The sequence below is a fragment of the Sinocyclocheilus grahami genome, unplaced genomic scaffold (genome assembly GCF_001515645.1).
Source record: "Sinocyclocheilus grahami isolate Dianchi unplaced genomic scaffold, SAMN03320097.WGS_v1.1 scaffold752.1, whole genome shotgun sequence".
In the NCBI taxonomy this organism is placed as follows: domain Eukaryota; kingdom Metazoa; phylum Chordata; class Actinopteri; order Cypriniformes; family Cyprinidae; genus Sinocyclocheilus; species Sinocyclocheilus grahami.
This window is the reverse complement of record NW_015505931.1, coordinates 194,440-210,500: the sequence shown is the minus strand read 5'-3', so window position 1 is coordinate 210,500 and position 16,061 is coordinate 194,440.

Genomic DNA, 16,061 nt, shown 5'->3' with positions numbered 1-16,061 from the left:
ATTGGCTATGACTAATTTAGATGGCAAATGCCCTCTCTCCGCAGGTCTGGTCTCAGACCTCAAATGCATAAAACATGAGCCTTTAATACAGTAGACATACTATGTTTCTTGCGTAAAGACAACGCTCTTTAAAAGCCGCGCCAGCTGAGTCAACCAGCTACTCTCGAAACGATATCGCGGTACTTTATGCCACACGTGACCGTGACGTAGCGTCGGCGCCGGTTCAAGTCGGACAAAGTTTCTAACCAGCATGCACTGCTTCAAGTCAGCCGCCGATCGGTTTGCGCGGCGCCGCATGAAGTCGAACACACCTATTTTGTGTGCGCTACTGTCATGACCGCGGCGCAAACATATTCTATTTCTACTACTACACTACACTTTTCAATTAATTTAATTTAATCAAGTATATTTAGGTTTATAATGGCTCTGGTTCTTACCTTATTGATAAACAGGAAATGTAGTTTGCAAGAAAGCTGCAAATGATTTCATTAACGTCAGCTGCCTCCATAATAATTTTCTGACACATACAAGTGAAAATCAATGCACAGCATAAATTATAAATTATATTTATTCGGCAGAATATTAGCGAAAGTAGTTTTCTCCGTTATCTCATGACGCAAGCGTGCTCCGGCCCGGAATGTTTAGTGCAAGTATGAGTAATGCCCTGAAAACTTTATGTACATTTCTTCCATTTTTTCTCTGGCAGCTAATAATGTGAATTTGATAATGTGAATATTTAATACCTCATGTTCTTGTGGCATTGAATTAATAAAGCATTAAAAAAGGACTCAAATACAACCGTATTCTGCTGCTGTGTGAACGTGGCCAATACTAATGATTATGTAGAAACTGTTGAACATTTATTTCTTTATTGTAATTTGGTTAATTCATTTTGCACTGAAGTAGGTAATTGGATAAAACAAAGAGTATCTATTACTTGGCACATGGTGAAATTTGAAGTGCATTTGGTGGACAAAACTGTAGACTTTGTTGTAAATTGTTAATTAATTGTTAATTAAAACTTTTAAACCTTACCGTGTTCATTTATGTAATGAGATAAATTCACATTTATTACGATCGATTTTGACCTACCCAAGGCAAAATTGAACTGTATCAAATTTAAAGGGGACAATTAGATTTTGGCATTGTAAAAGTATGTAAAATTATTGTAAAAGTTGGTGTTGTATAACTGTCATTTAATTTTCTAAAGATGTATTCCACTTATCATAAAGTGTTAACATTTGAATGACAAATCAACAGTTCTCCATATGCAGTACGCTACTCACACATAGGCTGAATAAAGATTGCTTGCATTGATAGATTACATAAGTAACATGACATTGACCTTCAGGCCTTGTTCATCACAACTTGATATGAAATGGTGTCCAGGTCCTCCACATACTTAAAGATGAATAAAAAAGACATCCATTGTTTCATTTTACAAAAATAATTCAATGTAAAATTTTACAAAAAATATACACTATCAGTCAAAAGTTTTTGAACAGTTAGATTTGTATTGTTTTTTAAAGAAGTCTCTTCTGCTCACCAAGCCTGCATTTATTTGATCCAAAATGCAGCAAAAACAGTAACATTGTTAATAATGTAATAATTGTTATTGTTAAAAGCTTTTGTAACATTATACACTATACCTGTCACGAATCCGGTCCATGAACTTTCATCTGCTAGCCATCAGAGGTCACACTTTCCTATTGCATTGACTCTTGCACTACACACTGTTGCACATCACCCCGGACTACATTTCCCATCATGCATTGCACTGATTGCACTCAGCACGGATTGCACACAGCTGTACACTGATTGCACCCAGCTGTTTCATATCACTCCCTCACTATTTAACACTCACTCTGATCCCTTCCCTCTGCTGAGTATTGTCTAGCGCTTTCTTCCCCCAGATAGCTACATTACGGAGCCAGTCACAGCTAATCTTCCTGAGTCAAGTCGAGTCACAGCTAATCTTCCTGAGTCGAGTCGAGTCACAGCTAATCTTCCTGAGTCAAATCGAGTCACAGTTTATTATCCTGAGTCTGGTCAAGTCACAGCTGATATTCATGAGTCCCGTCACGTCACAGCTGATCTTTCGGAGTCCCGTCACGTCACAGCTGATCTCCTAGAGTCTTATATATATATATATTGGGGGGGGATTATAGAAATTAATACTTTTATTCAGCAAGGATGCAATTTCCTTGCTCTAATAGATCATCCGATTCTCGCCCCAGGTAGTCTTTGATGACATTCTGTTGATTTTTACTGTCCATCTGGAGAAAGGCAGGCCCTGTCACCTCCCCACAGAATAACCCACGATGACTCTGTACCACGCTGGACCAATGTCCCTTACAAACTTCCACTTTATGTCCTCTTGGCGCTCCTGTTAAAAATAGAGAATACATACGTGTTGGGGGTAGGGTAAACGTACCTATTAAGCTCACGTACCCATTAAGCACACTTCCATATTTGAGCTCAGATTATAAAATGACAAAATAATGTATTATGCGCGCATGCATGTACGTATACACACACACACACATACATGAATACAGATAGATAGATAGATAGATAGTTCACTAAGTCTTATGCCCCACACATAAAAACACTCATCTCACCCACCCACACACAACTCACACACACACATACATACATACATACATACATATATATATATGTCTATTTGTTGCTAAGTAATAACGTGCCTGTGTGAAGTTCAAAACATACTAAGCGTACCAAACTGTTTGTATGCATATGCACACAAATGATGCACACATTAAGTTGTCAACGTTTTAAGTCTTGATAAAGACCAAAGATATTTTTTTTACTTATTGACACAGCAAACAACAGCTTCTTTTTTAGCGGTTGGCAAACAATGTGAATTATCTTCTTATCGATGCTTCTTCCTGTTTCAAAATGAATGAGAATGTGACATATTTTGACATGGGCGTGGTTTGTGACGTCACACTTGGATGTGGGCCGGGTTGAATGTCCACCGCAGGCTGCAGCGAGACGCTCCTCGTTCTTCTTTGAGTGGTGTGTGGTCTTCTTCTTCTTTTGTGTTTAATGGCGGTTGGCAAACCAGTTTAAGGTGCATTTCTATAGGCTTAGATCGCTGCCACAATTCTCGCGCGATTTGAGTTTTGTGGAGAAAACGTTCATTTCGCAAAGAAAAAAGTATTTTGAACGCATGAAAATCAATTTTGCATTTAAAATACGTTTTTGGATGTGTGCTGACCTTCTCTTTTGCGCGTGCAACGTTTCAGACTTCAAACAGTGGTACAAGAGGATGTGGTGCTGGTCCTTTAAAGTCACTCTCAACTTATCTGTCTATAAAGCCTATATATATATATATATATATATATATGAAGAGTTCAGATGCAAAAGCCTCTAAGTGCTGTCTGAAGTTTTCATCTAAATTAGCATTTTTATGAGGCTCCTATGTTTAGGTTCAGTAATTTTTACTCTAATGGCAATGTATAGGTAATTTTATATGCAATTAAAGTGAAATAACTGAGCATAAATATAGGAGAGTGATTAAAAAAAGCAAATTTTAGAAGAAAATTTCAGCGTGGTGCTGGTCCTTCAAGAGTCACTCTCAAATTATCTGTCTATAAAGCCTATATATATATATATATATATAATCAGTCTTCAAGTATTTTACTACACTTCAGTACGTTATTCTTATTTAGTAGGGGTAATTTTTTAGGATTCTATACTTAAGTCTCTGAGAACATGACACCTTGTACTTCTGGAGACTCCAGGTAGGCTGCAGTTCTGGAAAATGGTGGCGCTGGAGACCAAATGGTTCCTGGTGATTTCACACCTAATTCTTCACCTTAATTCCTAATTCTTTTGCATTTAATTAGCATCTTTTCTTCTCCACGTGTTTTTGACTGACCATATTAAGATTGATGTCATTTAGAATTGGTAAAATGTGCTTGGAAAAAAATATCAGAATATCAACTTGCATAATAATTATGCATGCACTGTATTTTTCCTCTTCTGCTATCAAGGAAATGCAAGGAATGTTGTAATTGGTTGTCAAGGCAGCCAATCAGAATTTAGCAGCCTCTGTCTCTGATTGGCTGGAATTATGGCATATTGTAATGCTGGGTTGTGTTGAGCACGCGAACTGTTGGCATTTAGAGAGCACTGAGGGGGGCATCAGGTGAGCAAGCTAGTGAAACGTTGGTTACACATCCAAAAACTTATTCTAAATGCAAAATTGATTTTCGTGCGCTCTAAATACTTTCTTCTTTGCGAGACAAACATTTTCTCCACAAAACTCAGTTGGCGCGCGTGCAAAACGCACTTTTGCGCGCTCAAAATATGATCTTTCGCGCGCAGAATTGCGGCAGAGATGTAATCCCATACATTTCCGCCACCTACTGGGATGGAGTGTGAGGCCTCGATGAACGAAATGATTATATAGGCTACTATTTAAAAAAACTAATTTCTTCTAATCAAATCTGTATCTCTCAAATATTTGAGAAGAAAACCATAAACCCTTAAATGTTTCTGTGCATTCTGAAATATATTCTTAACTGAAATGTCATTGATTTCCATATCTCTTAGTTTTTCAACAAGCTGCTTTCTTTGTCTATATGCCTCACAATGTAAGAGCACATGTTCAACTGTTTCTGTTATTCCACAGTAATTGCAGCAATCTGACTCACTTTTTCCTATTATATGCAATAAATAATTAAGGTTAGAGTGTCCTATACGGATCCTGGTTATAACAGTATCTTCTCTTCTCTTTCCATTTACCTTTCTTTCAATCCCCACTTTATGTTGAAAGCTAAATTGGTGCATGTCTCCCTTTTTACTCTTTATTCCATACATCTTGCCACACTTCCAACTGCTGTTTTAATAATACCTTTTACTTCTGTTTTACTTAAAAGAATTTCTGTTCTTCTGTTTCAGCAATTTTTCTAAATGCTGACTTGGCCAGCTTATCCACCTCCTCGTTCCCTTCTACACCTACCAGGTATCCATAAAAACTCAACTCTTATTCCTGTTTGATTTCTTCTATATAAATTCTGTAGAATTTCATAGAGTATATCCTGTCTAGATGCTGATTTCCCTATTTAAAAGGTTTAATACTGAATACGAGTCTGAACAAACTATAGGATTTACTATTTTATAGGATTTATAGGATTAATTTCTTCCACCCACTGCATAGCCATTAGAATTGCCATAATTTCTGTTGTGAATACAGATACTTCGTTAGATAACCTCTTAACAGTGCTATATTTAAAATAGGGAATATATATATGGCTGCTGCTGTATACCCAGAATCTAGATTTTTTGACCCATCCGTATATATTTGAATACTATTAAATTATATGTATTTTTTTCAAATATTGATCCTCTACTATTTCTTTAGGCATACACCTTTCCTTTTCATTTATTTTAAAATGCAACTGGAGATCTACCATTGGCATTTGGAACAGCCAAGGGGGTATTATTGGTATTGCTGCCGTTGAGCTTATTTTGTCATTAATTCCTATCTTCTTAGCATCTGTATCGGCATTCCATCCAAAACTACTATAATTTACATACTCATGTTCCCAACATTTTTGTAATACATCTTTGACTGGATGGGTTTCTACATGCCCCCTTACAGAACACCAGTAGGCCTATGCCATCTTTAACTTAAGTCTCCGGAGGTCTAAAAAGGCAACTCCGCCATTTCCACCTGCATTGCTGAGACTGGCGATGTTCTAAATGCCCCACTTCCTATTCTTAGTGCTTGAGATTGAATACCACTTACTTTCTTTAACATAGATACTGATGCCGAACTATGTACTATGCGGCCATAATCAATCATAGGTCTAATCATTACACCTTTCCTTTTCATTTATTTTAAAATGCAACTGGAGATCTACCATTGGCATTTGGAACAGCCAAGGGGGTATTATTGGTATTGCTGCCGTTGAGCTTATTTTGTCATTAATTCCTATCTTCTTAGCATCTGTATCGGCATTCCATCCAAAACTACTATAATTTACATACTCATGTTCCCAACATTTTTGTAATACATCTTTGACTGGATGGGTTTCTACATGCCCCCTTACAGAACACCAGTAGGCCTATGCCATCTTTAACTTAAGTCTCCGGAGGTCTAAAAAGGCAACTCCGCCATTTCCACCTGCATTGCTGAGACTGGCGATGTTCTAAATGCCCCACTTCCTATTCTTAGTGCTTGAGATTGAATACCACTTACTTTCTTTAACATAGATACTGATGCCGAACTATGTACTATGCGGCCATAATCAATCATAGGTCTAATCATTTGGCGTGTGGTCTTCCGGGAGGAAGCAAGGTCAGGAGGAACAAGAATGAACAATCGCATTCTGTGATCTAAATCACGGTGGCAAAAATTTCATTTTTGCGTGCTATGTTTTGGCTTGCTGTTTTCATATATATAATTTTATACCCTAATAGCAAACGTAGGCTACGCACGTGGTGGACGAGACGTTTATTTGACGTGTGCGTTTTCTTCTGAAAGGTGTATTTTTAGGGAGTTTTAGCTAATCTACAATACGTCTCTAAAACGTTTCTTTCAGACATTTATTAAATGCCTTTAACAGAAATGAGATACATGTATCTTCTATTTGGGTCCTATTTGTTTGCACACAAGAATGCAGTGAATTGCAAATTGTTCATCATGAAGCTGTTGGCTGTCTGTATCTTAATTAATGATTAGGAAGAATGCTTCTTCACTAGCTGGAATTGTCACAGATTCTTGTTTTATGCAGTAGGCTACCAAAAAAATTACACTCTTATGGACATGAACAGATTATTCTGTTACGGCGGGTAAGATATTTACATGATCCAATTCCGATACAGGAAAGTGGCAGATGTCTTTTTTTTAAATATGGTTATGGCAGGGAGAAAGATAAATTTAAATTGCATGTAATATACTTAGACTGTTGTCAATTTTCAGACATTAGGTCCTACTAAACAATAACAAAAAAAAAGTAAGGAAACCCAGCCTAAACTGTTACAATAGTAATTTACAGAGATATGGTTCATCCCATAACATGAACAGGACTTACACCAACAAACACTCATTTTGCCATTGTAAAGTCTCTTGTTTTCTTTTCCTTTCAGAGTCAACATGTCTTCATATGGTCTTGCTGGAATTTCTCTCTTCATCCTTCTGCAAGGCCCATTGAAAGTGCATACTTATTAAGAGCATACAGAGATACAGATATTTACCGTTTCCCTTTCGAACAATCTTTCCAGCTGCGTCGCTGACGCTTATAGGGAAACTCCTGTTTACTCTGATACTGAAGCCTGATGCGAGTGTGGCTTGTGCAGTGAACCAGATGAGTGCGCTCATCGGGAAGGAATGATCTCACTGCAAGGGCATGAGTCTCGGTCTTCCCCGCTCTGCTCCCCCATTTTCTCCCTCCCCCAGGAGGAAGTGCCCCCAACTCGGCGCATGTTAATACTTCTACCGCTCTCACCACTATTGACGGCGCTGAAAAGCTAGGTTATAGCAAGCTCCCCCCTCTGGAAGAGGCAGCCACTGTGCCCTCCATCGCAGTGCACCCATCTAAGCCCTACAGGACTACTTCAGCCCTTCCAAATTGGGCTTATTCAGTGGCTGGCTCAGCGCTTCACACGATGGCGGTGCTCCAAGTATTCCAGGCCAAACTTCTTTGCACCATGGACGAGTCCGGCCAGAGTTCTGACGCTTTCAACGAGCTGCACACAGCGATTGACTTGGCTCTGAACGCTGCTACGGCCATGGCCAACTTGGTGGTGCTGGAGTATAGGGCTGTGCGATTTGGGGGAAAATATCAAATTGCGATTTTTTTTTTTGACAGATATTGCGATTGCGATTTGATTTGCGATTTTAAGTTTGCGAAGTCAAGCTTCAGCTCAATATTGTCAATAATGTGCAGCACAGTATGGGTATCATTACCCTGCTGAAAAAAACAATAGAAACCATCACAGAAATTCTTATAGTTTCCGGAACGAGTGTTGCGTAGGCTGCCATGCTATAATGCTGCATGCGAATCACAAATCATGCTGCATCACTTCAGTTGTTGAAGGATTCTGATGAAATGGCGCTCAAAGCTGGCTTATATAGCGGTCGGCTCCTCCCTTTTTGGCGGGTTGAAGCGCCATTGGTTCGTGCAGTTACACGAACGTGAACAAATCAGACTTCAGTATCAGAGTAAACAGGGGTATCCCCATAAGCGTCAGTGACACAACGCTCGTTCCTTTATCTCAGGGAACTGAGGTTACGTTAGTAATCGGAGCGTTCTCAGTGCTGAAAGGAATTTGAGGAATTAAAGAATAGGAATAGTCTGATTATAGTCACCTTTCTGTTATATCCTTGTCTGTAGAGATGTTTGTTGTGAACAGCTTAAAGGAATGTTTTTGATTCAATATATTCAGTGTAAATGCTTTACTTACTGTGGTGCTTACTACAGTACTGCATACTTTTTTAAAATACAAAACTGAGGGTTGGTCAACATTGTTTTTTGTAGTTATTGACAGCATGTCACAGATTCTGTCAATAGAACTTTGCTTGTAATTAAAGATTATTTTAATTACAAATATGAATATTGTATGAAATGTGTTCTGCTCCCATGAATTACCACAGTAAGAATTATTGTTCAGACCACAGTTATCAGATGCTTTTTCCAAGACATCGTAAAACTATTTTAATTTTAACATAGGGGTCACCTGGAAAAAAGGTTGGGAACCACTGTTCTAAAAGACCAAGGTGAAAGAAATACACAAATTAACATCAGTGTAACAGATCAGATTGTGTTAATAATTTGTTAACTTCAACTACAATTCTTTTAAAATTGTATTCACATCTTCACAACAAATGTAAAACACAGATGTTCAGTTTTCTTTAAAGTTGAGCATGACTGAACTACATAGCTATTTTGTTTTAAAAGTAGTTTTATATAATACCTTCTGTTTGTCACAGAACTTACTTTGCAATCATCAATGTTTGTTGTCTCCCAATAAAGTCAAGTACCAGTTGACCTTTACTGCGGTGCTACTAATGGCTACCCAGCAGATTCTGTCAATTGGTTTGATCATTCTGGAACTAATTTGACCATTCATTCAGACCTTAGAAAAGTCACCAAGGACATTAACGTCTAGCAAACTGATTTTCAAATGTGTTGACTTGGGCCTGGTGCCATTTAGATACACATAACTGCCATTCAAGGTGACGCAAGATGAACAAAGAACATTGCATGTTTGGTCCAGTTTCTTTACCAGATCCCATTAGAGGATATTTAAAAAAATTTAACACAGAATTTTGTCTGATATCCAAAGCTAATTAGCTCTTCTATTAGCCCAAGAGGTGGGGTAGCAGAAAGGAGATTAAATGATTCAACAATTCAACAATTGTTATTTTACCAAAGCAAAGGCAATTGAAATTTACTGCTTCACATTCAGAATATCATCCCATGATGTTGAAAGCCTTGAGATGGAGACATTCCCTAACTCTAACTTGTGAAGACAACCAGATTAAACAGGAACAGAAAAATAATATTCATTAAAAATAATTAGAAAATGAATATTTGAACAATATGAATATTGACAAATGACTACATAAATAAAGCCACATTAGATGCTTTACAAAAACATTTTAAGACGGTTAAATCTTTTGATTTACTATTAAGTCATGTGTTTAAACCAAAAGTAGGACTGTTTTAAAACAAATGTTTTCATGCTAATGTGCCTAAGACTAGAAACGTTTCAGGTCAGCAAATGTTTAAAACTATGTTGTTTCTCTAGGTGATTCAAGGAATCTTCAGGATCTAATACAACATTCATTCAAGTGTTCAACATCAGTATACCTCAAAAAAGCAAATCAAATTTTGTTTACTTACACTCTCAGAAACAAAGTTACAAAATTTGTCATGGTCACTTTTCAAATATAAATAGGCCTATATACCTTTAAGGTACCAATATGCACAATTTAGATGGTGCATATGGTGTAAAAGTAAAGCTCTATAATAAACATCATGAGAAAAAAAAGATACAGATGTGTAGGATATAATAATACATTTACACATTCTTATGTGAATGATAAAGAAAATGTTAATCAGTTAATCTAGGTCCAGAGATCATATTTGCTTTTAGGAATGAATCAAAATATATCATACACTATACGACTGAAATTTTCAATTTCACTCTATTTACCTTTTTGTATTTTATTTTTAATGTTGAGCCTCCACTAGCAGAAGATGAAAAGATGATCAAAAGAAGTTGATGCTGACTTGCAGTTTTGCAGCACTGAAGCTGATGAATGTTTTTGAAGGAGGTCCTGATGCTAACCCCAATATCCCCATATGCATATTCTAAGGTCTCATTTACCCTTGTATTCTGTGACTGAAATAGAGACAACCAGATATTTTACCTAATGGAATTCCATTAGTAGAGAGACATTTCTCTACATGAATTTCATGTCCCGTTCAAGTCTGATTAACCTGGACATGCAAATTCACAATTGGTGGAACACATTTATACCTTGATGATCAAATTTAAAATAACCAAGTTACATGAGGCATGCATGTGCTTCACGATTTTGATCGGGTACACTCATACGGGCCTGTCTTGGACACCATACTTTTTTTTTTGTATTTTATTTTAGTCCTGCAATAAAATAATAAATTATCTTTCCAAACCATCATTAATGTCATGAATATCTGGGATCATTTGCTTTATAAAATAATAGAGGTATAAAAAGTTAACTAAAGATTAGTTAATTATTACTCTTGTTGTGTTTTATATACCTGTGTTTGGTAATTTATGGTCATGACTTGTGGGTGTTTGGACCAATCAGACACACAATTATTCATTATATTGAATGAATAATCCAGAAAACCCCCTCACCTAAAAAGCAAACTATATGTCTGAGTTCTGTGGACAACCCAGAAGAGCAACTAATAACCCAAAAAGGCAGAACAGGCCTCTGGTTACCATGGCAAGCAATGACAAATCATCTGATAACACTGGTTCTCACTCCATTTCCCCATAGGAAAGACACGTAATGCCCAAAGAAATGGACTATTCCCTATTCACAAACAAACCTTTCTATGACCTTTCTATCATGCATATCCCCAGGTCATTGTGTATTATTATTGTTCTTGTATATTGTCTTTCGTATTGTACTGTATACTGTTTTATGCATGCTTATGATAGGATCCTTTGTTAATATAACCTCACCATGTTTGGCATCTACAAATTTGTATTTTGATGATCTAAATGAGAGGGTATATTATATGTTGATACCTGCAACATATTAGTATTCTAAGAATCTTTAATAATTTAGCATCAACACCAACAGTGTTCCATATGCAAAATACCATGCTTGAATCAAAGAGTCGTAAACTTTCCCTCCAAAAGTTTAGGTCACCATTGGCTCAGTGACCCCCTGGAGGTGTGCCCTCCACAGAAGTTAAAAGGCCTCACATCAGTGACCCGCCTTTCTCTTCTCTCATCACCTTCCCGTCTTCTGCGTCATCTTCTGGTTGCTAAGTCCCAGGGCCGACGCAGCTGTGCCTGGCAGGCCTCGACTACAGCCATGATTTCACTTTCCATCTGGGAGAAAACTCTCCCGACTACCACAGAATAACATTTTTTCAAACCCGGGAGAGCATGATCACAATTTCAACACCAGCAAACTTTCCAACCATCAAGACTTTCATCCAAGACTGCATCTGGACGCTCGTTCAATGGCCAAGGCAATGCAAGTATCGCACATTTAACTAAACGAAACAGAGGTTTAGTATAAGCTGTAGAGCCCGTTGTAAAATGGCACTGATGGTTTCTGCTCAGGTGGTTACTGACTCCTTTTCATAACATTATTCCCTGTTTCTCTAACGGTTTAATTCAGTCAGCCTCATCGCCCTTCCCACATATATGAGCGATTGTATGTTTGTTTGTTTAGATTAGTTATGTGTTAGTGTTTAGTTAATAAAACTTTTGTGCACAAATTACGCGTTTCTGATTCTGTCACTGCTTGTAAATCAATGTCTCTTTAATGATTCCTGATCTTGTTACATGCTCTATTGCATTAGAACGTTAATATCTGTGGCCACGAAAATAACATTTCTTAGAGTCGATGTAAAACTACACTGAATGTTCGCTGGACGAGCAGATTAGTTGATGGTAATATTAATTCTGCTACAGTTTCTAATGGCAGCTGATATAATTGTAATTAATTATAATTAATTGTAATTATTTATATACATTTCCCTTTTGAGCTAATTTTCCAAAGTGTATATGTGAGTTTAAGTGATGTTATAAGCAATTTGAACTAGTCCGATTATATACAGGTGCCGAATAATAAGAGTAATTGTGATTTTATAAAGCTAATTTGTATGCAAGTTAAATATTTAGCTTTTAAAAGTTAACCTTTAAATTTAAATATAATTATTATTTTGTTTATTTGAAATATTTGGGATATTTTAAGACTGTAATTTTAAATAGTTGTTTAGATAAATCTGGAAAACTAGTGCAGTTTGTTGATGCCACACTACTTTTGCCATATGTTAACAGGTTTATCGGACCACAATTAAGTTAAAGAAATGGCTCATTGATAATCAGAGCTGTCAACATTAGCTTACTACTACATCTGCTCTCGCTGCCCCCTGTTGGTTTTTTTGCTTTGTGTGTGTGTATGTTCATGTATTTGTCTGATGTTTGTCTGATTGTTGGTCTGTTGCATTTCTATTGTACATCATAGCTTAATAGTACTTTTTACTAAATGTATTGTAATTGTTTTATTGTTATGTTAATATGTAATTTTCTTTTCTTTTAGGGTGACTATTACCATCTGTCTAGGTACTGCAGGTGAAAAATAGCCTTCTGGCTAATTCTGGCATATTGACAGAAATGTTTATTAATATGCATTGTCCCTGTAATAAATAAATAAATAAATAAATAAATAAATATTACCCAATGCTACTTACAGTAGTATAAGAATCCCCCCCCCCTCTTTAAAATAATCACATTTTGTTGCTTTGCAGCCTGAAATGAAGACAGACACAGTTTTTGTTTTATCCAGCTTTATTTACTGTGCAACGTATAACATCCAAGGGAAAGATATGACACCAAAATGTAAGGAAAAAAACAAAACAAAACAGAATCACTGAGTTGCAAATAGGATCACCCCCTTGTGTCAGTATTTTGTTCAACCCCCCTTTTGCTTTAATTTTAACCTTTAGTCTGTTGGAATATGTCTCTACTAACTTTGCACATCTAGACTTTGCAATATTAACCCACTCTTCTTTGAAGAACTGCTCAAGTTCAGTTAAATTTGATGGTGAGCGTTTATGGACTGCAGTCTTCAAATCATTCCACAGATTTTCAGTGGGGGTTTTAGTCTGGACTCTGACTAGGCCATGCAAGGACATTCAACTTTTTCCTCTTTCAACCACTGTATGGTCAGTTCTGTTGTGTGCTCAGGGTCATTGTCATGTTGGAAGGTAAACTTTCTTCCCATTGACATCTTTCTGGCAGAGCAGCAGACTTTCCTCAAGAATTTATATGTATTTTGCCCCATCCATTTTTCCGTCTATCCTGACAAGTGCTCCAGTCCCTGCAGCAGAGAAACACCCCCATAACAGGATCTTACCACCTCCATGCTTTACTGGAGGAATGCTATTCTTTGGATGGTGAGCTGGATTGGATTTCCACCAGACATATCGTTTGGTGTTGAGGCAAAATAATTCAATATTAGTCTCATCTGCCTCAGAATTTTCAAGGTGTGTTTTGGCAAAGCTTAAGCCCCATTCAGACTACACGATTTTAGCCCGATTTTGCCATGATCTGCTTGATGTAGGGTGTCATGGGGATTCATATATGACAATGGGTGTCGGGACGCACGATTCAATCGTTTCATCTCATGTAGTGTGTCAGTGCACTACACCTTTGCGATGCTTCACACTGTCAAGAAAGACTAGCATGTTTAATTTTTTTTCCATCGTACACGACAAGTTCCATCACAGCTATGACACTGGCCAATAGGAGCACAGAAGCGCATTTGCACAAGCTTTCAAACATGCTGAAACGAAAGGGAGACAATGGTATCAGTCCTGCTAGGTGTAATTTTACAATGGAGGAAAATGTTCGTGGAGCTACAGCAACAATACTCCGGCATTTATGATGAGGGACTACCGCGACAAAGTGAAAAACACTGTTCTCTTTGACAGTCCATACCATCCTCTTCATGCCATCCAGATTTGTGTCCATTGTCAGGGTTTCTTTCTTTTTTGGGCTTTTCTGATGACAAGACAGGGCAAAACACGCTGTTTGCTAGCCATTGTTTGCTTACGCTCATAGCACCTTCTATTTTGTTCCGTGCTATTGATGACAGCACGCGATGAATGGTCAGGTAGCATCATATAGTCTGACATGTTTCTTGTTCATGACACGACAAGATTTACAGTGACTGTCATAACCGACTAAAAAAATGTGTAGTCTGAACGGGGCTTTAGTCATGACTGCATGTGGCCTTTCTTGAGGAGTGGCTTTTTTCTTGCAACCCTTCTATACAAGCCATATTTGTGGAGAATTTGTGATATTGTTGTCACATGCACACAATGACCACTCTTTCACGAGTTCACACTTACATATAATGAACTGAGTAAAGGTTATGCGTATTTGGCATGCTGAGAGGGCTCCGAGCTCGGTTTTTAGCCCGGACCCAGAGCGCTCCCCGGAGTGCTCCTCCCCGTGCTGGGGTAGGACCTGAAAGTGAGGAGTCGGGGTGGTGGAGGGATGCTGAAAGACTAGAGTTAGCGAAGTGTAGCGTCTGGACCAATCAAACACACATTATATATTTTGTTTTTATATTTAACAAATACTCTGTAACCACAATATATATTTTGTTTTTATATTTAACAAAGACTCTGTAACCCCCCTCAGTTAAAAAGCCATATGAGGACCCATGAACCCTTCCCCCCGGAATGCGTAACACCCCAGGAAGCCGAACAGGCCCCTTGTTGCATGGCAACTAATCATGATATCACTGGTTTTATGACCCCCCCAGGAATGTGAGTAGAATAACCCACTCTTTGTCCCCATAGGAAAGGCAGAGCAGAAATGCTTTTCTACTAATTAATTCATAGGAAAACCTTTCTTTGAATGAACACACATATTCTTCAGGCCATTGTGTACATTATTGCTGTTTTGTATTAATCTGTTGTATTATAGACTATTTTATTCATGCTTACGATAAACCACTCATTCATATAACCTTACATATACCGTGTTTAGTATCTATGAATTCGCCTTCTGATGATCTAAACAAGAGTGTATATTATATGTTGGTACATAGGCAATATATATTAGGGTCCTGAGAACCTGTTGTAATTTCGATTCAAGTCCATTTCTATTTTACCATGCTTTCAAACAAAGGGCCATATAAACGCCCACTTGGGATTCCGGCCTCTCTCATTGGTTAAGCCCATCTTGAGAGGCGGGGATCTTCTCGGCCTTGTCCTTTCCATTTCAATCAAGATTCTCTGACTCAAAACTGGTTCTTTTTCATCCACTAATTTCAGCAAGATCTTGGGCCTTAAGATTGCATCAGGAATCTCTTTCAGACAGCCGAGACTCGCAAGTATCAAACTTAGTCTTATTAATTGATACATTAAGTATCAGTTACACCTTTCTACAAAGGTGTGTTTGAACTAAGAATCTGACGTATCCCCCAGGCGTAGATCTGCTGAAATATGCAAATGGTTCCATAAATTTCATTCTTTATGTCTCTTTCTGTACTGAGTTAAACTTTAACCCTTTCCTATACCAACTGTATGTGTGTGTGTGTGTGTGTGTGTGTATGTGTATGTTAGACCAGTTTATGTGTTTATGTAGGATGTTAGACCAGTTTATGTGTTTATGTAGGATGTTAGACCAGTTTATGTGTTTATGTAGGATGTTAGACCAGTTTATGTGTTTATGTAGGATGTTAGACCAGTTTATGTGTTTATGTAGGATGTTAGACCAGTTTATGTGTTTATGTAGTATGTTGGACTAGTTTAAGTGTTTATGTAGTTAAT